This window comes from Ambystoma mexicanum, chromosome 8 (assembly GCF_040938575.1).
Source record: "Ambystoma mexicanum isolate Mex_15411 chromosome 8, UKY_AmexF1_1, whole genome shotgun sequence".
In the NCBI taxonomy this organism is placed as follows: Eukaryota; Metazoa; Chordata; class Amphibia; order Caudata; family Ambystomatidae; genus Ambystoma; species Ambystoma mexicanum.
The window spans coordinates 1,384,787,214-1,384,809,273 of NC_090929.1; the positions used below are offsets into that span (position 1 = coordinate 1,384,787,214).

General features: G+C 46.7%; 1 protein-coding gene across 2 annotated transcripts in view; it reads right to left on the reverse strand.

Moving 5' to 3' along the window:
* ALDH18A1 (aldehyde dehydrogenase 18 family member A1) overlaps window positions 1-22,060 on the reverse strand; it is a 1,219,662-nt gene that overhangs the window by 720,069 nt on the left and 477,533 nt on the right. The gene's annotated exons all lie outside the window — the stretch shown is intronic.

Below are 22,060 nucleotides of genomic sequence, written 5' to 3' on the forward strand. Positions count from 1 at the left end.
AATTGATTACCATGGTTTCCGACAGCTACCAAATATTGGTTGGGGCGAGTGTGATGCCTCTAACAAATGGTGGGCGCCCTGTCGCAAGTCAGAAGGACTCAGACCAGAGGATATATTTGACGGTAGTTTTAAGTAAAAGAAAACACCTCACTGACCCTACACTCCCAAAAGATAGTTCCCTTCTTAACAAAATTAAACTAAGGTGCTAGTCTATAATCAACAAAATAAATATAGACCTTGGTCCAAACCTATCCACTGAACTGGCCCTACCACTTAGCAAAAACTTAAAAGAAATTGGTTGAGTGCCCTGCACTCTGGTTTCTTCACAAAGGTATCTCTGGCTGTCCCAAAAGTCCTTCGTTGGTCTGGATCCAATGGTTGAAGCAAGCAAAAGTTCCACTCAGAGAAAACAGTTCTCGCCAGTCTATCAAAAGTACCTAAAAAATCCCAGAAGCACAAAACGATGTATTCAGCCTTTAAAATACACATAAAGCAAGTCAAACTGCTATTCAAATATTGTAACACACTTACTATAAAACATATATACACTCACCCTTAGGAGAAGAAAAAGCATATACTTCAATAACCAGTGAAAGACAGGCAAGTACTTATATGCACGGAATGTAGTAAAAACTCTTTATAATAACTGCAAATTAGCTCACTGAACATGTAAGGAGTACAACCCTGAAATAGTTTGTGGCCTTGTGCCCTAAGATAATGAGTTCTAGAGTTATACTTCACAGGAAGGTTTATTAAGAGATTTGGACGATTGTTAGGGGAGCTTTGCTAATGTCTACCTGAAGGTAAAACAATAAAACTATCCCTTGGTAAACAGGCCCCAACTCTTCTGTACTACCCAAAGGTTTGGTAGAATGGCAGAGCAGACAGGATTATCTTAGGAGGAGGATGTGAGCTGTAGATGAGCACAATGAACCCAGTCAATGCATTAGCTCAAAGAAACTATTATAAACTTGAAGTTATAGTAAAAAATACATTTATTTTATATAGGCAAGCAAATACATTTTAGACTAACCAACATAAATAGACAACATAAGCAACACTTTCCAGATGACTCCTTAAATAGTAGTGGCTTGCACTAACCATTAGCACAGTAAAATGACAGTTTCATTAATTTGTAAAGTCACTCAGACTGGTCTGTTGGAAGGAAAAGGGGTTATACAGCAATAGCAACAGCAATCTATCACTTGGTAACACTGTTCAGTGATCCTAGTGCTTTAGCAGTCCTATCCCCAACTAGTTAAAGAGTTCTTCAAAGTCAGTTGAGGAGGGGTGCAAAGTCTTATGCATCAGCATAAATAGACTGCTTTGGTGAAATACAAATGTTAGTAGAGACCTTGTAAAGGACTCCCTATGGGTGCACAAGCTGTTAGGCCTGGGCAAAGGGGTTAAATGTCTTTATACCAAAATATTTTATAAAGAATGAACATATATGGAATATTTTATAACGAAAGATTTTATGGAAAATGCACTTTGATTTTGGGGGGGGGGTTTCCCCTCAAACCCCTGTTTCCCACCCCTAAAAACACACCCCAAACCCAAAAATATTTTACCCTTTAGCCCACCACTAAATGCATTCTCCATAAAATGTTTTGTTATAAAATATTCAATATATGTTCATTCTTTATAAAATATTCGATATAAAGACTGCATACTGAAAAAGGGTATGGGTGAACACCCAAACAGCTGGTATCGCACTCCAGTCACACAGGAGCGACAATTCGGCTTGAGGCAAATACTACCTTGAGCCCCACATTACCTTAGGTGTATTGAAGAAAACACAGCTGGAATCTTTCCTGTGCAGCAGCGATGGACCCTGTCTCCTGTTTCCTTGGTCTGGTGATGAAAGGAGAAACTCTGGAAGGGATGTTGCAGCAGCAGTCACAAGAAAGTACCCTGAGCAAGAAATTCTTCAATCTCACATCGGTCTGTGGTTTTGGCACCTCTTTACAAGCTCCAACAGTGAATGGATACTGCCCAGTCGATACACCTTGATTCTGCAGTCCTGTACTCTGGTGAGGGGGAACTTTGAGGAGGCTGGATCTTGCCTCTGGGAGGTCTGACTGGAGCTCACCAAAGTTCTGGGAGGATTTGTTCTCGAAGACAATGCACCGCAATTGGGTCAGAGGTCCCCTGGTATTCACAGTTTGCAGACCTAGAAGGTCACAGCACATCACGGGATGGCTCGTTCTGCAGCTCATCTTATGGCTAGTTGGTCCTACCAGCCAAGGGGCAGGAGTCGTCCTCTTCGGAGCGCCTCTGTCGATTAGAATACAGGGTCAGGACAGCAGTGGTCTCTTTGCAGTTACTGGAAGTTTCCGCCATCATCTCTGGTCTTCTTCTGCTTTGGATCTTCTGTTCCAGTGGTCAACTTGTCTTCTGCCTCAGGGACCTCACCTTTTATTAGGATTTCCCATTCATTCCTCTGCAAACTCTCCCTGCAGTTTGTAGAAAGGGGTGGGTGGCTGTCCAATTTGGACAGCCAACCACCCCCGGTGGGAACTGGTTAAATTCAGGCACATCAGCAGACAAAGGACAGGGGAGTTTCTAACTCCTCCCCTGCTTCCTGTCCTCACAGACATACTGGAGCCTAGGCAGGGACACAAAGGGTTCCTGCCAAAAGGCAAAACTCACATTCAGACCTCCCACTCCAAGAAAGGTAGAAGGGCTAACAAAGGACAACCACACAAGAAATGGAAAAAAAGAAAGGAGCTACCATGTTAGAAAATGGGTGACCCTTTTGTGCAAAACCGGGGTTGTGAATACAGCGTGCAGGGGACAATTGCACAGAAGTTGGTAGAACACGTCCACTGCCACCAGTCATAACTATAGGGTTGTCACTGTAACCAAAAAGGTACAATAGCAGCGAGAAGGGGGATAACAGGTATTCCCTTAGCACTGCACATAAGGTGGGGTGTGCTAGTCTCTAATAAGATAAACATTTTAGGGAGCATACAAGTATCCCTCTTTGCTTAAGAACAGTAGTTCTTAGGAAAAAATGAAAATATAAAAAGGGGAACAAAAAGGGTCCCCAGCAACACTGCACATAGGGTGCTGTGTGCTGCAAAAGTGAAACACAGATGCCTTTAAGAGCTATAGAGGAAAGCAAGACTCCATAAAGTTAGGTAAAACAAAGAACAGAACTCCCATGTTTAGAGCAAATAAGAATGAAGGGAAAAAGCTCCCCTCATTCAGGAGAGCAAGAAAAAGTTACAGAAAAAAAGTGCTGGTGGTCTCAATAGGAGAGGGCATCAAGCATAACGCTGATACATCGCCCTAACAACGATGCCAGTGGCTATGATCAGAAATTCCTAACGATACATAAAGTTGAGGTAGGATAACTAACTCAATCTTAGTGACTAGGACAGGCCTAGGAAAGAATCTTTGACCAGGCCTCAACCGACCATGGTCAGGAACGAACGGTTTAGGGACAGGACTTTACGCCCAGGATACCGTATGGAGAATTGGGGTGGGGAGAAGGAACAGGTATGCTAACCTAACCTCCCTGCCATCTCCTCCCCCATTTCCCCTCTGCCCGACTTAGATTTCGCCAGAGACCACTATTGAGGTTCTAGAATCTGTTGCGGACAGTCTTCTGTGCTTGGTCCTGACGAGGAAGGCTCAAGGGTCGTGGGTATAGAGGTAACATTTAGGCGTGGGATTTAGTCTTGTTAAGTGGCAGTGCTTCGGAATCGGTTTCAGGCACATTGCAGCTGAACACTAACGAAGAAAGGATTAAGGCTTATGCAGTGCAGGCCAGCTCATGACACCACTAGGATGTGAAGACGAATTGCAATGGGAGTCATCACGGTCAGGCAGCTTTCCAGGGATGAAAAAAGGAGCAGGTCCTGCACAGCTGCGGTTAATGCAAGAAGGCTGAAAATACAGGATCAGGAATTCCGTTTTACAAGCTGAAGATCTAAGTACCAATGATGCACTCAGAATGGCAACAACTGTAACAAAGAAGCCCAGGAGAGAGCTGGTCAGTCTACCGGTTGGATCAGGGACACTTCCGAAGGCTCATAAGACATTGATCCTCAAGCAGGGATTAAGACTGGTTGTTCATACCGGTCCAGGGTTGAAAACACCAACAGTCTTCTTGAGATCAGGCAGAGGAGCATGGCTTCATCAGTACTTCACAGGATTTGATGTGGGTCAGCTGCAGAGGTAATCTTCAGGTCAAATGGCTGCTCTTTTTCGTAGAGGGCTTGGCTCCAACGGTGATCTGAAGAATGGCAGCAGGATCCCTCCTTTTAGCAAAGACTAGGACTGGAAGCTCGCCCAGATACACCAATGGTAAGGGATGTGCACCATTTAAGAGGTAGTGGCTATCCAACCATGGATAGACACTGACCACAACAGACATTCAAGCACCTGGATGTGAACTGGGACCACAGTTCCAGCCCTCACACCCGAACTCTCACAAATCACCTATTTGTCCACGAATGCAGCAGTTTTCCCCAGAAAAGGGCATTCCATATATGGCATTTCCTGGCCTGAGAAAGCAGGAAGACGGCCAAAGAACAATATGGCCAAAGAAGAAATCTCATGGCACGGTCATCTTGGGGTCCTAGCCACCTTTAGTAGCCATTTGCCTTGAATGCAGAAGTGCACGAGTACACTGCAAAAACAGTAGGAAAATATCTGCCACCAGGCACATTGTAAACGTAACCAAAACAGCCATTACAGAAAAGGTTGTAAGGATACAAAGTATTTCAGCTGCACTTCACTTTAGGGCAATACGTGCAATTGTAACAATACAAGAAATTCACAGAGACATTGATTTGATAGTCTTATGGAAGAATTGGTTTCCCCATCAGAATGAGCTTTGCTTACCTCCGAAAAGTCAGGACATGAGTCAAAACAAAGAAACAACAAAGGGTGTCCCATAGAAATCTATGGGAGGAAAGCAGCAACAAGAACATCTTTCCTACAAACTGTATTGCCTGCTCTTTCCCAGCACCAAGCAAGAGCCTCTTCCACTTAAAATGATTCTCACCAACTTCTTTCAGCACTTTTATACAGTCTTCAAATAGCTATGCCATCAGGTTCAGCCCGGAGACGGATTGTCAGGATAGTGTTGGCGTGTAGGCCATGCACACACAAGGCTCACAAGAAATGCCCACCTGTGTTAATTAGCAGCTTAAATGAGGCACCAGCACAGAAAGGAGTTTCAAAGTTTCTATGAAAGTGTTTATTTCCCTTATGCGGCTTCAGCAGGATACACAACTGCTCCTTCTGAGCCTCCTCCAGTTATGATGAGAACAAACCGCTTTATACCTTCATGACAGGTCATTAAATCACAGGCTTCCTACAACAACACGTGAACTGCTGACCAAACAAAGACTTTGTTTTCTGCAAGCTAAGGACTCTTTAAATCGTGTGCACAGTTAATTAGAGAACCTATGTTAATTCATCTACAAAGTGCCTACAATATTTGTACATAAGTCTCACATTCTGTCCTTTTTTATTTGAACATAGTTGTAGAATTACAATAGATTAGTAAATAGATCAATTTGCTAAATCTATGGCCAGCATATCTCTAATTACATTATCTTGCACAGTAAAACATTTGTGGCGGATATTGAAGTTGCCTGTTTGAGACAGGGTGGCATTGGGGACACTGATTTCTATACCAATCAACAACTTGTTTTTGTATTGATTGATATTGTATTTCTATCGCGCTCGTACACAAGTGTTTCAGAGCGCGACAAGGCAAGGGAGGGGAACAGGGGAGAACAAAACAGCGATCTTACTAGGCCCAGTGACATTGAGAAAGTGCAAGTGCATGGGAGAGGGGGTAGGGGAAAAGTGCATGGAAGGGGGAGAGGTGGAAAGTGCAAAGCAGCAGAGAAACAGATAAATAACAATAAATAAATAATAAAGGCAACAAACAATGGTAATGCAGCCAGCAATTTGCAAGTGCTAGGTTTAAGGCAGCAGACAGGGTAGGTCTGATAAGTGCAGGAAGAAAAAGGGGGGGCTGTATAGGTACAGATACAGACCCCAGTGCAAGGGGTGGCCCGGAGGCAGAGCGGGAGGGTGGCAGGATGAGCAGGTACCTGGGCCCAAAGGACAGAGGGTGGCCAGGTGCATGGTGCCAAGAGAGAACAGATCAGCAGGGGAGGGGGGGAGCCAAGGCAGAAGAAAAGAGGAAGGTCTTGCGGCGCTTCCGGAACCGGAGATGGTTCTCAAGTTTTAGAGTGGCAGAGAGGCTGTTCCAGAGGGAGGCCCTAGCCAAAGACAGATCTACCCCCCAGCTCGTTTCTTAGAAAAACGACTGACCCTGAGGGAGTTGGAGGTAGAGGAGCGAAGAGATCAAGAGGGGAGGTATTTACGGAGGGATAGCTGAAGGTATTTTGGACCCAGGCCCCAGAAAGCCTTGTGGACAATGCAGAGGGTTTTGAATGTAATCCTTGCATCCACTGGGAGCCAGTGGAGAGATTTCAGAGCTAGAGAGATACGATCCCAGGGCTTGAGGCCAAGGACAAGTCTTGCAGTCCTGTTCTGGATTAGTTGCAGAGGGCGGAGAGTAGAGGCAGGTAGATTTAGAAAGAGGCTGTTACAATAGTCCAAGCTAGAGAGAACCAGAGCTTGGGATACCATGAGCTTCTGGGGGGAAGGAGAGGAAAGGCAGAGTACCTCTGAGGAGGTGCAGTCGGAAATTTGACTTTTTAGAGACCTCAGAGATGTGGGCGGAGAAGGAAAGGGTGGAGTCAAAGATGACCCCGAGGTTCTTAGCCTCGCAGGTGGGGGTAGGAGGAGGGCCAAGGGAGACCGGCCAGAGAGTGAGGGGAAAGGATGGTGAAGGTGTGCTGATGAGGAGGATCTCCGTCTTGCTGGCATTCAGACAAAGATCATTGGTGGCACACTAATCTTGAATGGCAGTTAGGCAATCAGAGATGAGAGTGGGAGAGGAGGTGGCAGAGGGCAGCCTGAAAAAGAGTTGTGTTGTCAGCGTAGCACTGGAAATCTGAGCAGAAAATGGCAATGCAGTGGGCGAGAGTTGCCAGGTACTGGTTGAAAAGCCAGGGCGAGAGGTTAGACCCCTGGGGAACACCACAGGTAGAGAGGAAGATAGATGAAAGGAAGGACCCGAAGTTGGACCTGGGGGGGTCGATCTGAGAGGAAAGAGGTCAGCCAGGCCGGAGCCTGATCAGTGATACCCAGGTTTTCACGGGGACGGTTGAGCAGGATTGTATGGTTGACCGTGTCGAAGGCAGAAGAGAGATCGAAGAGGATGAGGACAGAGGGAATGTTAGAGTCAAGGTTGGAGAGCAGATCTTCACGGATGTTCAGGAGAGCAGTTTCCGTGTTTCTGGCAGCTCTGAAGCCAGACTGGTGGTCATGGAGACAGTCGACAGAATTAGAATGAAGGTTAAGCTGAGAGATGGCCAACATTTCCAGGAGTTTGCCAAGAAAGGGAGTAATGGAAATTGGGCCATAGTTAGCTGGACAAGAAGGATCAGCTGTGGGTTTCTTGAGAAGAGGATGCACAAAGGAGTGCTTCAGAGGGGAGGGGGAAGGATCCAGAGGCAAAGGAGTGGTTGGAAAAATCAGCAAGGGCCGGAGCGAGGGTGTCAATGTGGTCCTTGATGGTTTTAGAGGAACAGGGATGAACCTGTTTAGAAGAGGCTTTCATAGATCGGACTTGTCTAGCAACCTCGTCAGAAGTGAAAAGAGGAAAGGACGAGAAGGATGGTGGGAGGGTGGCTAAAGGAAGGTCAGCAAGCACAGATGGAGAGGGAAGAGGAGGGGTGTGGGTGGAGAGGGTGGACAGGATGTCCTGGGTTTTTTAAATGAAGTGAGAGGCAAGGGCATTGCAAAGAGCCTGGGAGGCAACAGGAAGGGTAGAGACTGCAGCAGGGTTGGCCAGCTCCTTGAAGATTTTAAAGAGTTTGGCCGAGTTGTTAGGGAATGGACAGGCGTTTAGCTAACTTTTTACAGTGGTCGATTAACAGCTGATAAGGCATGTCTAAATACCTTTGGCACACCCCATATATTTGCTGGGCGGCCCTTGACTACTTTGTAAGGAAACAATCCACATCTTAGTGCACCAATTCCATTGCAGTATCAACAAAAAAGCACATTACTGTTGCTCCAAACAGTTTAAGGCAGTCCAACTCAGTGTAAATAGTATTTTAGCAATACCTAATGCAGTACTGTCTTCTCAGGGGAATGCTTCTACCCATTTGCTAAACATACCTACTATCACTAACATATAATTTTTCCTTGACAGAGGCAATTTTAATAGCCTCTAGCTGTAATGCTTCAAAAGAAATTCAGGTGTGCGAACATTTCTTTCTGGAGCTCCCTTACTCTTCCCAATGTTCTAGGGTGTACATACAAAACAGTTTTACAAAACGCAACAGTGGCTGGTCTTTAGCTTAGTATTACTCCACACTGTAGTGAGCAACACTACACATTTCCTCTGCACCTACATGAGACAGGCCATGAGTATAGGACATTAAATGTAAATACATATGTGGTAATTTCCATTTTCACTCATCTTGCAGATCTAGCCAATAACCACCTACATATTTCCCAGCCTGTTTCCCTTCCTTAAGCTTTTGCTGAGTGACCTCAGCCTGAATAGTTTGCACGGTCTAAGGGGTATTATCAAATATGATATTCTCTGGCTACATAATGTATGTAACATATGTAAGTGCTACAGGGGTTGCCTTTGCAATTTGGTCAGCAAAAGCATTACCATGCCCCCAGATCATTTACAATGGCCTTGTGTGCACTACATTTTAATGACAGGCAATTTTTCTGGCAGGGTCAGTGCATACAATAATTTTGAAATCAATGTACCATGCTGTATTTTTGTCCCATGTGAAGTAAAAAATCGTCTCAGCCCATAAGCGACCAAAGTTGTGAGCTACTCCAAATGCATATTGACTGTCAGTGTAAATATTAACTACAAGATGGAAGCTCAACTCACAAGCTCCAGTAAGGCAAATTATTTCAGATGCTTGTGCTGAATGCCGAGATATTACAAGCCTCAATGGTTTTCAATGTTGTGATAGCGTACGCTGCTGTGGCAACACCATTCGGTAATTTAAAACATTAACCATCTATATACAATGTACCATCTGGTTTATCAATTGGAGTATAAACCAAATCTACCTGTCCATTTGTTTCATTATCTGTTATTAATAGACAAACATGCATTACTTTTTATTCATCAGATGGGAGGGGTAGCAAGGTGGCAGGAATAGAATATCAACCGCATTTGGCACAGACAATGTAACTTGGTGTCACAGTATTATGGCATAGGCATGCTTCATAGAAATGGCTGCAGCCGCTACACCCCTTAAACAGTTTGGTAGTGCTTTTGCCACTGGGTCCAATGTAGAAGAAAAATATGCACACTGTCTATTTTTACCCAATTGCTGTGGAGTTAGTACAGACGACACACAGCCTTGTTTTTCATGCACAAACAAATGGTTTAGTATAATCGGGAGTGCCCAAAGCAGGCGAGTTACACAATGCAGATATTAGAACATCAAAACTCTTGCTTAGCAGCAGTCCATAGCAAGGAGACTGGAGTGCTGCTTAGTGTTCATTCTAACAGTAGTTTTGCTAAAAGCAAAAAATGTGGAATCCACTGTTTGCAAAATGAAATCATCCCCAAGAACCCTCTAACATCTTTCTGTGTGATAGGGACAGGTATTTTCATTATAGCCACTATACGCTGGGGTGTAGTCTATGCTCTCCTTTTGACAATAGATGTCCTAAATAAGTGACCTGAGTTTTGCAGAACTGTAGATTTTTTTAGGGACACTATATCCCAGTGGTGCAAAAAAATTTACTAACCGCACAGTGGAAACCATGCATTGCTCTTGGGTGTCTGCAGCTATTAACAAATCATCAACATATTGGAGAAGTATGGTATTTGCAGTCGGTGTAAACATGTCTAGATGTGTTTTCAATGCTTGGCTGTAAATACTGGGCTTTCAGTGTAACCTTGCGGGGACCTACGGAAGGTGTAGGACCGACCTTCCATATTAATGGCAAATACATACGGACTGTCTTCATGTATCAGAATGCTAATGAATGAATTTTTTAGGTCCATAATGTTGAAATATTGGGCTGAAGGCAGTATCATGGGGAACAGGGAAGTCATGCCCGGCACCACCAGATACTGTGGTTCTATAATTCTATTTATTGCTCAAAGATCAATAATCAGTCTCAATTGTGCTGGAACACAAGGCTTCCCATCAATTTGTGTTTGTACAGGAAGAATTGGGCTGTTGCAGGAACGCCCCACATTTTTTTAGAATTCCTTTAAACTAAAAAACCCTGCATTACAGGCTTAATTCCTTCCAACCCTTCCTTGGGTATTTTATACTGAGGAATTGGCGGTAATACGGCACCAGGCTTAACCCTTATTTTGACTGGATCAACTACCATACATCCTACATCAATCGATCCCGTGGCCCATATCATAGGGTCAAATCCCTTAAATTCAGGTGGCAGTTCATTAGTAGTAGCGACAAAACATTTTGAAAAGGACTGAGCATTACAGGTTAGGTACACTCCATCAGGCGAACAATCTAGGCTTGCATGCAAATGTTTCAGCAAATCAATTCCCAACAGATTTATAGCATATTTATCAGTGACAACAAGCTAAGCCATGCAAGATATAGGACCTATACTGAACTGTACAGTGTCAGCTACATTGACTTTGGACCGGATTATTAGAGAATCCCATTGAAGTGTTTACTTTCCCAGAGAGGGGAATATGAGGCACTAGTTTGTGGGAAATTGATGCATTGGACACACGCATGAAGGAGGAATATCACTGGTTTGCCTTGTATTCTAGCTTTCACAGATCTACAGGAATACCTATGCGCCCTTTTCCCTCCCCAGGGCAGCTCTATGCTATGTAATTCATTGTACTGTAATCACACTCAATCCCTAGCTGAATACTGCCGACCTTGCCTAGGGTCAAAATAATTATGCTGTTCATTCTCTTCTGATATCCCACTATTTGTTACTATACTGTTCCCGGCCCTTATGAAAGATTCTCTCGTCATTCCTCGCCCATAAGAGTGTCGGCCTCCTTTCCAACGCAATAGACACTCCCTTCTTTAGTGGTCTTCTGCTTTGCAAAAATGACACCCAGCGTCTATCATACCTGCTCCATTATTTGGCGGGGCACCATCACCTCTTCCTTCTCTATACATTACTATTCCGCTTTGTATACACATTATCTCTGCCTTTTTCTGAAAAAGCTTACTGTATTGCACTCATTACTTCATTTTCTTTTCCTTTTCCCCTTTATCTTTATCTTGCCATTTTCATAATATCTAGCCATAATCTAAATCTGAGCAGCAGTTAGAGCTGGCAATGTACACTCATAGGTTTGTATATTTATTTTATTTATTTGTATAGCGCACTGACAGCCCACAGGCATCACGGCGCTTGCAAGTAGATGTAACGCTCACCTGGTATCCACAGGGATGTCACTCGCCTGTTCTGACCTCTTACGACCTCAAACCCTTCCCTTGAGGTTATTCGACTGGAGACTGGGCCTGAAACACAGGATTGGTAGAGTTTAACTCCCTATTGTCTGTGTGCTTGAACCCCTTCTTCCCCAGGGTCCAACCCTTCCCTTTGATCCACAGCTCACCTTGTTTTCTTGGATAGTGTGCTCTCCATCCTGCCTTCAGCGCATGGACGCGTTGATTGATGCGGGTTAGTTGCTGCCTAGTTACTTCACTGGCAAGAGTCTGACAGGTAAGTATAATGAGTCTTTTGAACAGTTCTCTAACTTCGTTCCTTTCCTTCCTTAGATGATGGCCGGCGTCCGGGGATGGCAGCGTGCTGCTGAGATGAGTAGCTCTGAAGGTGAGTGAGAGCGCGATGCACCCCTTTCGTATTTGTATTGAACTTAGTTCTTTTTCTGTGTCTTTTAGGTGCCGCAACGTTTTCGGCGTGGATGCCGGTTATGAAAAACAAATGCGGTGGGTAAGCACGATATGCGGCGCCTCTAGATGTTTCCACGCTAACCTGGAGTGTCTTTTCCCTCTTGTAGATGGATGAGAAGTTCCGGAGACAGAGTTCCCCCAGAGTGGCTGGGATTCAGCTAAGCGTTTGAAGCTCGTACAGTATTTAAAAATAAGCGAAGATTTGCAGAATGCTTACTAATGCCTTTTTTCTGTTCTTTTCCCTTTTCCTTAAGAAGCGGCATGCCAGGATGGGAATGTCACCGCCGAAGATGCCCACAGAACAGAAGGAGCGATGACTGATGGGCAGAAGCGCCGCAAGGTAAGGCTGTTCCTAACGGTGTTCTTATTCTTTCAGGAGCTAAGCGCAGAAGAAAGATGCAGGCCTACTGGAGACCGATCCGAACACAGTGAGTGTCACGCTGCAGGTGCAGAAAACGCAAAGCATGTTTCTCAGCCTGGGTGTGGCTTAAATAGTCTCTGGGTATCCCAGGTGTCTCTGGGCTGAACCACACCCAAAAGACTAGACCGCACATGCAGTTCTGGGAACCGAAATATGTGGGGGCATCCATCTTATCCCCATCAATGCACTACAAGTCCAATCCCCAATGTTATCCTATGGGAGTGAGCGAGTCTGGTGCCACAAGCGCCAAGTCTGACTCCAAGTGGGTTTTTGGGAGGGATGGAGAGGCCCTTGAGGGCCATGTAGGTGATCGTGCCTTTGCTCCAGCCTGACATCTTGGAGGGCTGGGGACATGAGGGGCAGGAATCATGACAGCACTGTCCCGGCCCTCCCAAGGCCGCTCTCAAGGTGGCTCTTCTGTCTGGTCCTGGTTTGGTTGGATGGTTTTGATGAAATCGTCTAACCAAGCGAGGGGCATGGATGTACTCACAAGGCTCCCATGTCCTGTCTTGTGGACCATACCCCTTCCAGCCTACTAAGTAGTATAATTTGGATCTGACGTACTTTGAATCTAGGATGTCCTTTACTTCGAATTCTGGCTCCCCGGCGACTACTACTGGCTGCAGTGGCGTTGCTACCCAGGTCGAACAGGTTTAAGGAGAGACACGTGGAACACAGCATGAATTTGCATTTTTGACGGCAAAGCTAGTCTGACCGCCACAGGATTTATCACAGAGGTGACGGTGAATGGACCCAGGTATCTTGGACGGAAAGTTAGGGCTCCTTTAATGGACACGTGTTTAGATGCCAGCCAGACTTTGTCTCCCACTTAGTAGTTGGGGGCCTTTGCTCAGTGTTGATCAGCAAATTTCTTTTGGCGATTCTTAGCTTGAAGTAGGTGTTCAGCTGCCCTTTTAAAGGTTTGAGAAATGGTTGTGTGCAAGGTTTTGACTGCTGGCATTTCCAGGGTTGTAGGAACGTCCAACTCAGAAGTACGTGGGTGCCTGCCATACATGGTATAAAAGGGTGTCTGCCCAGTGCTGGTATGTAGGGAATTATTTTAAGCATATTCAGCTATCCATAATAGGTAGAACCAGCTTCCTTCAGCTTGGTGTAACATGCAACGCAGATACTGCTCGAGCGTCTGATTTGTCCTCAGTTTGACCATCCGTTTGGGGATGGCGACTGGTGGATAGCCGGATGCCGATCTGGGCCATAGAGCAGCATTTTCTCCAGAAGTTAGATACGAATTGAGTACCTCAGCCTGAGACCAAAACTGAAGGAAACCCATGGAGCCGTACGATGCCTTCAAGAAATACATTTGCCAGAGTGGAAGCATTTGGGAGCCCCTTAAGAGGAATGAAATGTGCCATTTTTGAAAATAGGTCCACGACCACAAGAATAGTATTAAACCCTTGACCGGGTGGTAAATCAGTAATAAAATCGAGGGGCAACGTGTGCCAGGGTGATTTCCAATGGTTGTAATAGCCCAGCCGGTTTCTGCTTGGATGATTTGTTTTGAGCACACACTCCACAAGATAGGATGAATTGGATAATGGCTTTACGCCACGTGGGCCACCAATAATTTTGTTTTACCTTGGCTAGGGTTTTAGCGATTCCGGGGTGGCCCTCGATCAAGGAATCATGATAACCGGACATGACTTGTTCTCGTAGTTCTTGGTTTGGTAAGAATAAACGATTCCTTAAGTAGGGCAACTGATTTTTTATCATGTAATGTTCCCCTTGTGCACTCCACGCTTGTAATTGCTCCGGACACATCAGGTTTTGGATTTCTTCAAGTAATTCTTTCTGAGTTATGGTTGCTGCGATTCCTAGGAGTTGTCACTCGGGATGATTGCTATTGGGTCAGGGGTCTGATACCCTTGCTCTTCCACCCCCATACGGGAAAGGGCATCGGCCTTCCCGTTTTTCACCCCTGGTCGAAATGTAATCACGTAGTGATTTTCAGCAACAAAAAAAAGAGCCCAACGTAGTTGTCGTGAGGATTGGGCCTTTGCCGTTTTTAGGTACTGGAGGTTCCGGTGGTCAGTTATTATGGTGATTGTGTGTCTGGCGCCCAAGAGGTAGTGCCACCATGCTTTAAAGTCTGACTTAATGGCCAGAAGTTCTTTATCTGTGATAGCGTAATTGAGTTCAGGGGGTGTAAATTTACACGACCAGAAGGCAACAGGGTGTAACTTGCCCGTTTTGGGGTCCTTTTGTGGGAGGACGCCTCCCATAGCGATGCTTGAGGCGTCCGTTTCCACCAGGTATGGGAGATCAGGGAGAGGGTGCCGTAAGATTGGGCCAGATGTGAATCTTGCTTTGAGTTCCTGGAAAGCCTCCTCGGCTTCTGTTGTCCACTGGAACTTTTTGTTGCTTTTCCTTAGTAATGACGTGATGGGATGCACGATTTGCGAAAATCCTGGGATGAACCGGCGGTAGAAGTTTGCAAAACACAGCATACTTTGAACCCCCTTGAATGAATTTGGGGATGGCCAGTTCAGGATAGCATCTACCTTGTGTACATCCATTCGGATTCCATTCGGGCTGAGAATAAAGCCCAGAATTCCACCTCAGATGTGGAATGAGCACTTTTTGAGCTTGGCGTAGAGCTGGTGTTGACAAGAGTTTCTCCAATACAGATCGGACATGTTTAACGTGGTCCTGCTTTGATGCGGAATATACTAAGATATCGTCGATGTACACTAGAGCACAGACATCAATCCATTCCCGTAGGACATCAATCATGAAGTATTGCAATGCAGCAGGCACGTTGCAACGGCCAAAGGGCATTACTTAATATTCGTACAAGCCGTATTTGGTGCGAAAAGCGTTTTTCCATTCGTCCCTCTGTTTTACGCGAACAAGGTGATATGCCCCCCTCAGGTCTAGTTTTGTGTAGATTTGGGCATCTTTGACTTGATCAAGCAATTCAGGGATCAGTGGCAGGGGGTAGCGATTTTTTACGGTAATCTGGTTCAGTGTGCGATAGTCGATGCACGTTCTCAAGTCCCCCTCCTTTTTCGGTACGAAGAATAGAGGACTGGCTGCTGGAGACTTCGAGGGACGGATGAACCCGTTGGCCAGGTATTGGTCAAGATAGGCCTGCAGGTGCTGGTTTTCTGGTTCCTTAAATGCGTAAATTCGCCCACAAGGGATTTGTGCGCCGGGTATCAGGTCGATTTGGCAATCGTATGGGTCTATGCGGTGGCAGGATATTAGCCTGTTCTTTCAGAAAGACATGCTGAAAGTCCTGGTATTCACTTGGTAGGGTGCCGATTGCCACAGTCACAAGCGTGGAGGTTCTGGTGTCTATTGGTTGTTTCTCTTGACGATGTGTGGGCGCAAGTCTCGAGAAAGGCCAATTCTTTTGCTTGCCAATCGATTAGAGAATTGTGAGCTACCAACCACGGAATTCCCAAAATCGACCGGAACTGTGGTGCCTTAATGAGGTCGAAAACGATAGATTCTTGGTGTCCATCCTGGCACAGAAGGGTTAATGCTGCAGTACATTGGGATACTGGACCAGAAGCTATTTCCGTGCTGTCGACTGTGGTAACAGTGTCGGTCGTTGCTTTAGGGCGTAATGGAAACCCCATCTTTGCCGCAAGATCCTGGTCGATGTCATTCCCAACGGCTCCACTGTCTATGTACGCTCTTACTGCGTGCATCCGAGATGGTTGTTGGTGATTGATCAAGACCACAGATAGTGCAAAATGGGAGGTCTGTAATTCACTTTCTTCGCTCGACAAGTGGACCCCTACACTTGCCGGGCTGGGGAGTTTTCCGATTCCTTGATGGTATCTTCCTTGTACGTGGCCCCTACCGTCCGCCTCGGTGGCTTCACAGGGCACTCTTTAAGGAAATGACCTTACCTTCCACAGTACAGACATAACTGCTGCTGTCTCCTTTTATCCCTTTCCGCTTTAGTCAAGGGGGATCTGACCCCCCGATTTGCATTGGTTCTCCTGAACCTTCCGTTGTTCGGGCAGTATTGTCCTTTGAACGCACATACATAGGGCGAGGGTCCGGTCTGGTTCGATCTGCTCTTCGGTCCTGCAACCTATGATCCAGTTGAACAACAAGGTCAATGAATTCTGAGCAGTCTTTCGGGGGGGTTCTCTACTTGTGCGAGAACATCCTTGAGCTCCCCCCCGCAAACCCCAATGAAATAACGTGGTTCTCTTCTCCACTGGCCATTCTGCTTCAACTACGAGTCTATTGAACGTGGCTCTGTATGTTAATAGGTCTTGAGTCCCTTGGCGTAGGGACAGAAGTTCGTTGTCGAATGCCTGCCCATGAGTACGACGGGCGAACAGCTTTTCCATCTCCTGCTGAAAGCCCCTGAAGTCATGCAGCAAAGGATCGTCTTGGGCCACAAAGGGTACAGACCAGTCCGCGGCGCTACCACTCTGGTAGGATAGCACAAAAACGACCCGTGATTGGTCGTTCGGAAAGGCCCCTTGCCTACAAAGGAAGTGCAGGCGGCACTGGTTCATGAACGTTGCAAACCTCTTGGGATCCCCCGTAAATCGTTTGGACGGGGCCAAGGGAACTGCCCCAGGAAGGGTTATCTGAACGGGATTGGCTGATGGCGCTGGCATCGAGGGCACGCTTCCCGGCAATGGTGCATGCCCTGATTGCGACTGGATAAGTTGCCGGCTTAAATCATCAGTGCGTTCTTTGGCTACTATCGGCGCTCTCCTCAGGGTGTTCGTCTCCTGCCTGGATGCATGTACTTCGGAACGTAGCTGCCCCAACATGTGTCCTAACTGGTTGGTTTCTGAAGTTTCCATGACGCCCAGGTGAATTTTGATGTGAGGCTTTGTGTTCTGTAACGCTCACCTGGTATCCACGGGGACGTCACTCAGCCTGTTCTGACCTCTTACGACCTCAAACCCTTCCCTGGAGGCTATTCGACTGGAGACTGGGCCTGAAACACAGGATTGGTAGAGTTTAACTCCCTATTGTCTGTGTGCTTGAACCCCTTCTTCCCCGGGGTCCAACCCTTCCCTTTGATCCACAGCTCACCTTGTTTTCTTGGATAGTGTGCTCTCCGTCCTGCCTTCAGCGCAGGGGCGCGTTGATTGATGCGGGCTCTTTGCTGCCTAGTTACTTCACTGGCAAGAGTCCGACAGGCAAGTATAATGAGTCTTTTGAACAGTTCTCTAACTTCGTTCCTTTCCTTCCTTAGATGATGGCCGGTGTCCAGGGATGGCGGCGTGCTGCTGAGATGAGTAGCGTTGAAGGTGAGGGAGAGCACGATGCGCGATGCACCCCTTTCGTATTTGCATTGAACAGAGTTCTTTTTCTTTGTCTTTTAGGTGCCGCAACGTTTTCAGCATGGATGCCGGTTATGAAAAACAAATGCGGTGGGTAAGCGCGGTATGCGGCGCCTCTAGATGTTTCCACGCTAACCTGGAGTGTCTTTTCCCTCTTGCAGATGGATGAGAAGTTCCGGAGACAGAGTTCCCCCAGAGTGGCTGGAATTCAGGTAAGCGTTTGAAGCTCGTACAGTATTTAAAAATAAGCGAAGATTTGCAGAATGCTTACTAATGCCTTTTTTCTGTTCTTTTCCCTTTTCCTTAAGAAGCGGCGTGCCGGGATGGGAATGACACCGCCGAAGATGCCCGCAGAACAGAAGGAGCGATGACTGATGGGCAGAAGCGCCGCAAGATAAGGCTGTTCCTAACAGTGTTCTTGCAGGAGCTAAGCGCAGAAGAAAGATGCAGGCCTACTGGAGACCGATCAGAACACGGCGAGTGTCACGCTGCAGGTGCAGAAAACACAAAGCCTGGGTGTGGCTTAAATAGTCTATGGGTATCTAAGGTGCCTCTGGGCTGAACCACACCCAAAAGACTAGACCGCACATGCAGTTCTGGGAACCGAAATATGTGGGGGCATCCATCTTGTCCCCATCAAAGCACTACAAGTCCATAATTAGTATACGAGATGCCCAGGGCGTCCAGCAATTTGAATAGCGGCCTGGTGAACAGGTTGTACAAGGTGGGTGCAATGCAGGACCCCTGTGGAACTCCGCATTTGATAAGGCTCGGGGTGGCACAGGCTGAGTTGGAGAAGACTTTCATAGCCCTATCTTGTAAGAATGAAGTGATCCAATCACACGCTTTGGGTGAGAAGTTGGCAGATTTGGCAAGGTGGTGACAGTATGTTGTGGTCAACCTGGTCAAATGCTGACAGATCGAGAAGGAGGAGCGCAGGTTTGCCTGCTTCTCTCAGGTTGTCCATTTGATTCTTAAGGTCAAGGAGAGCTGTTTCCGTGCCGTGGCGGGGACGGAATCCAGACTGCCTAAGACCTAAAAGGCAGTTGTCGTCAAGGTATTTCTGAACTTGCAGATAAGCTGCTTTGTCCAGAATTTTTAGGAGGAAGGGGACTGTGGTGATGGGCCTGTAGTTCCCTGGGACCAGTGGGTCGAGGGACTTTTTTTAAGGAGCGGGCAGACCAGGCTTCCTTGATGTCAGATGGGACATGGCTGGATTGGAAAGAGACGTTAATGAATGCTGTGAGAAAGGGGAGCAAGGTGGGGGTGCAGTCTTTAATGAGCTGTGCTGGACACGCAATTAGAGGGTTTAATGGTTTTGAGGAGGGCAGCAACTTCAGTTTCACTCATTTCCTTGAATTCAAAGAGATTTGGTGATGAGGTTTTGAGAGGGTGTAAAGTAGTGAGCCAGAGACAAGGAGGTAAGTTACTCAATAGTATTTATTTCTTACAGCTCACCAGAGGTTGAATGATTGTACACCCGGCCTTCTCTTCATCCAATTAATTTCAATTAGCGTTCATCGCAACAAAACCAAAATAAAGGGTCTTCCCCGCTTGCTCAAATGACAAAACTCAAGGATTGCAATATTGCTTGTTCACAAAGGAATGCAGTTCAAAATATGGAGAACACAGAAATGGCAGCCTTTCTTGTTCAAAGCAGCAAAATTCAGCCCAGAGTGTTTACTCAACACTTCTGAATGGTTCAGAGCCTTTTCTGTTTAAGCTCTACGGCCGGTGCTCGGAGTCAGCCGTTCCACACTGTCCTTGGCTGGACTTCAGTAAATAACCAAACTTCCCTTTTTCCGCCGTTGGGACACAGGCGTCTTCGTCTGCTGTGCAGTCGGATTTGACCACAGGTCCGGTACACTCCGGTGAGTTTTCCTTTTCTCTCTAATACGCCCACCGATATGGGGTACTGTCCTCGTACCATTCCGAGTCCACTCTGTCAGCCTCCTTCCACTCCTGCAAAACGAGAAACAAGTTGAGCTGTTTTCTGATGCTTTTAACCCTGGTGAGTCTCCTCCCCAGTAATTAGCATTAGGCATTCCCAGCCCTGGGCTCCTTACACCTGAGGCTAATTCATCTCTTCCCAGCTTCAACTTCACGGAGTTAGCTTTGCATTTAACCCTCTCCTGCCCGGAGCTCCCATTTTATGGAAACGTGGTTTTTCGTCTCCCTTGTCTGATTTCTATTCCCATTTTCTGGCTTTTGTTTTGATTATGTATCCGTTGGGGCAGTCTGAGCTATGTCGTTTGTGTCTTTTCTCTTGTGCCTCTTGCATTTGTACTGTCCGGTGTGATAGTTGATTGGTGGTGCATTCTGGGACATGTAGTCTGGGCTTTTACTTGTTCCCGCGTGTCTCTTAAACTTGTCATTATATGGTCTGGTGTGATCATAGGCTCATCCCCCTCCCTCTTGTTTTGTTCCGTATTGGCCGCTATTGGTTCCTCATTACAGAGGGTCACTTTGAAGGTCAGTGAGAAGGTGAGTAAGTGCCTTTTGATGGGCAAGGATTTTGGATTGTAGGGTGTTTAGTTTGTCGAGCATGGCAGATTGGATGTTGTTGCACCATTTGTCATCTTTCACGAATGTGGGGGGGTACAGCTTTTCCAGCTCCCGAAAGATGGTGAAAATGTCTTTAGTCTCCGATTTAGCATTGGATATCCTCTTATTGAAGGACGCTGCTTTGGCTTTGATGATGCTACAATTGTAATCCCTAGATATGGCATCAAAGGCCTTTTTAGAGACCTCATTGGGGTTTGCTTTCCATGCAGAGAGTGCACGTCTCTTCTTGGAGCGTAGTTCTAGCAGCTCTTGAGAACCAGGTATTGGAATGTTTAACTTTCTTTGCTTTCCTCCTAGTTAGAAGAGCGATGTCGTCTACGGCCTGGGTAACAGCGGTTTTGAAGGCTGTGGAAAGGATGTCAGGGTCCTTTGAAAAAGGAGGTTGCAATTTAGGCACTTCTAAGAGGGGGGAAATCTTTTCTGCAGTTAGTTGACGCAAGCTTCTGGTGAGGGCCGCGGGGAGTGGGATCACAGGACCTAGAGACCCTTTAAAGGTGTTAAGGTCAAATTGTAGGTATTGGTGGTCAGACCAACGGATGGGAGTGTTGCTGGTGAAGCGAACATAGCAGTTGTGGTGGCTAACCCAGTCGAGTGTGCGACCTTTGACGTGGGTAGGTTCTGAGTTGATATGGGTGAACCCAAGTGTGGATAGGGCTTTACCCAGGGCAGTGGCCTGGGAGTCGTTTGGGTCATGAAATCCAAGGTTCAAATCACCTAAGAGCAGAACTTTAGAAGTTTTTTTCAAGTTATCTGAGAGCACATGCAGCAAGGCCTCATGGAAATCAGTGCTGGGACCCGGAGGTCTGTAGACTAAGTGGATGGCAATGGGGTGGTCCGGGGATAGCTTAATTTTGAGTAGAAGGTAATCACAGTTGTTACCAATCTTCCTGTCATTAAAGCAGTCTTTAGTAATTAAGGCAACACCGCCACCTCTTTGGTGAGGACGGTCTGGTCTAAATATGGTGTATCCTTCTGGGACGGCGAGGGTAAGGGCAGGGCCCGATGCCTCGTTAAGCCAAGTTTCAGTGATCATAAGGAGGTCAATGTTGTCCTTTATGATGAGGTCATGGATATCTAGGGCATGCGCTGGTACTGAGCGGGCGTTAACAAGGGCACATTTAAGGATAGCGTTGGGTGCAGGGGTGTATTTGGGAGATTTGGTGATGGCAGGGGACGGGTGGTGGGGACAGAGGTTGTGGTTAGGCGTGAGCAAGGTTGGACACAGAGGAGGTGGCACGATGCTAGTAAAAGGGGCACATAGGCTAGCATCAGAAGCAGGCACAGCAGCAACCATAGGCACAGTGATTGTAACAGAGGCACATAGGCTAGAATCAGGAGCAGGCATAGTGTTCGACAAAATATGCGAGGTACAGACGTTGGCGGCAGGGCGGTGCATGGCAGTGGGTGTGGGTGTTCCGAGTTGAGAGTTCTTCTGAAGTCTTGCAGGTAAAGAGGGCCCAGTGGCAATGATTGGCGTATCACAAGAGGAGGAGCAGGTAAGCGTAACGGGTCCAGGATGGGTGAAGGATGCACGAACGAGGCGCCGGGGGGCAGCATGGTGGACTGAACCGGCATCCGACAATATGGGCAGGAGGGCTGCAGCTTGTGCTCGCACGATGGCGGCATGGGTTACGGGGAGCTGAGCCACAGGATGGGAGGAGGCTTGACCCTTACCGGAAGGGCGGCCGTGAGCAAGTCTGGCTCGTAGCCGTGCGTTACGGCAGTGCAAGGTGGGCGTGTATATCATACTTTAGGTGAGTCAACAATCCCTCTACCAAGTGTGAACAAAAGGCTTTATGTCCCTCTGGCATAACCATGTCCATTCCACTGAATGA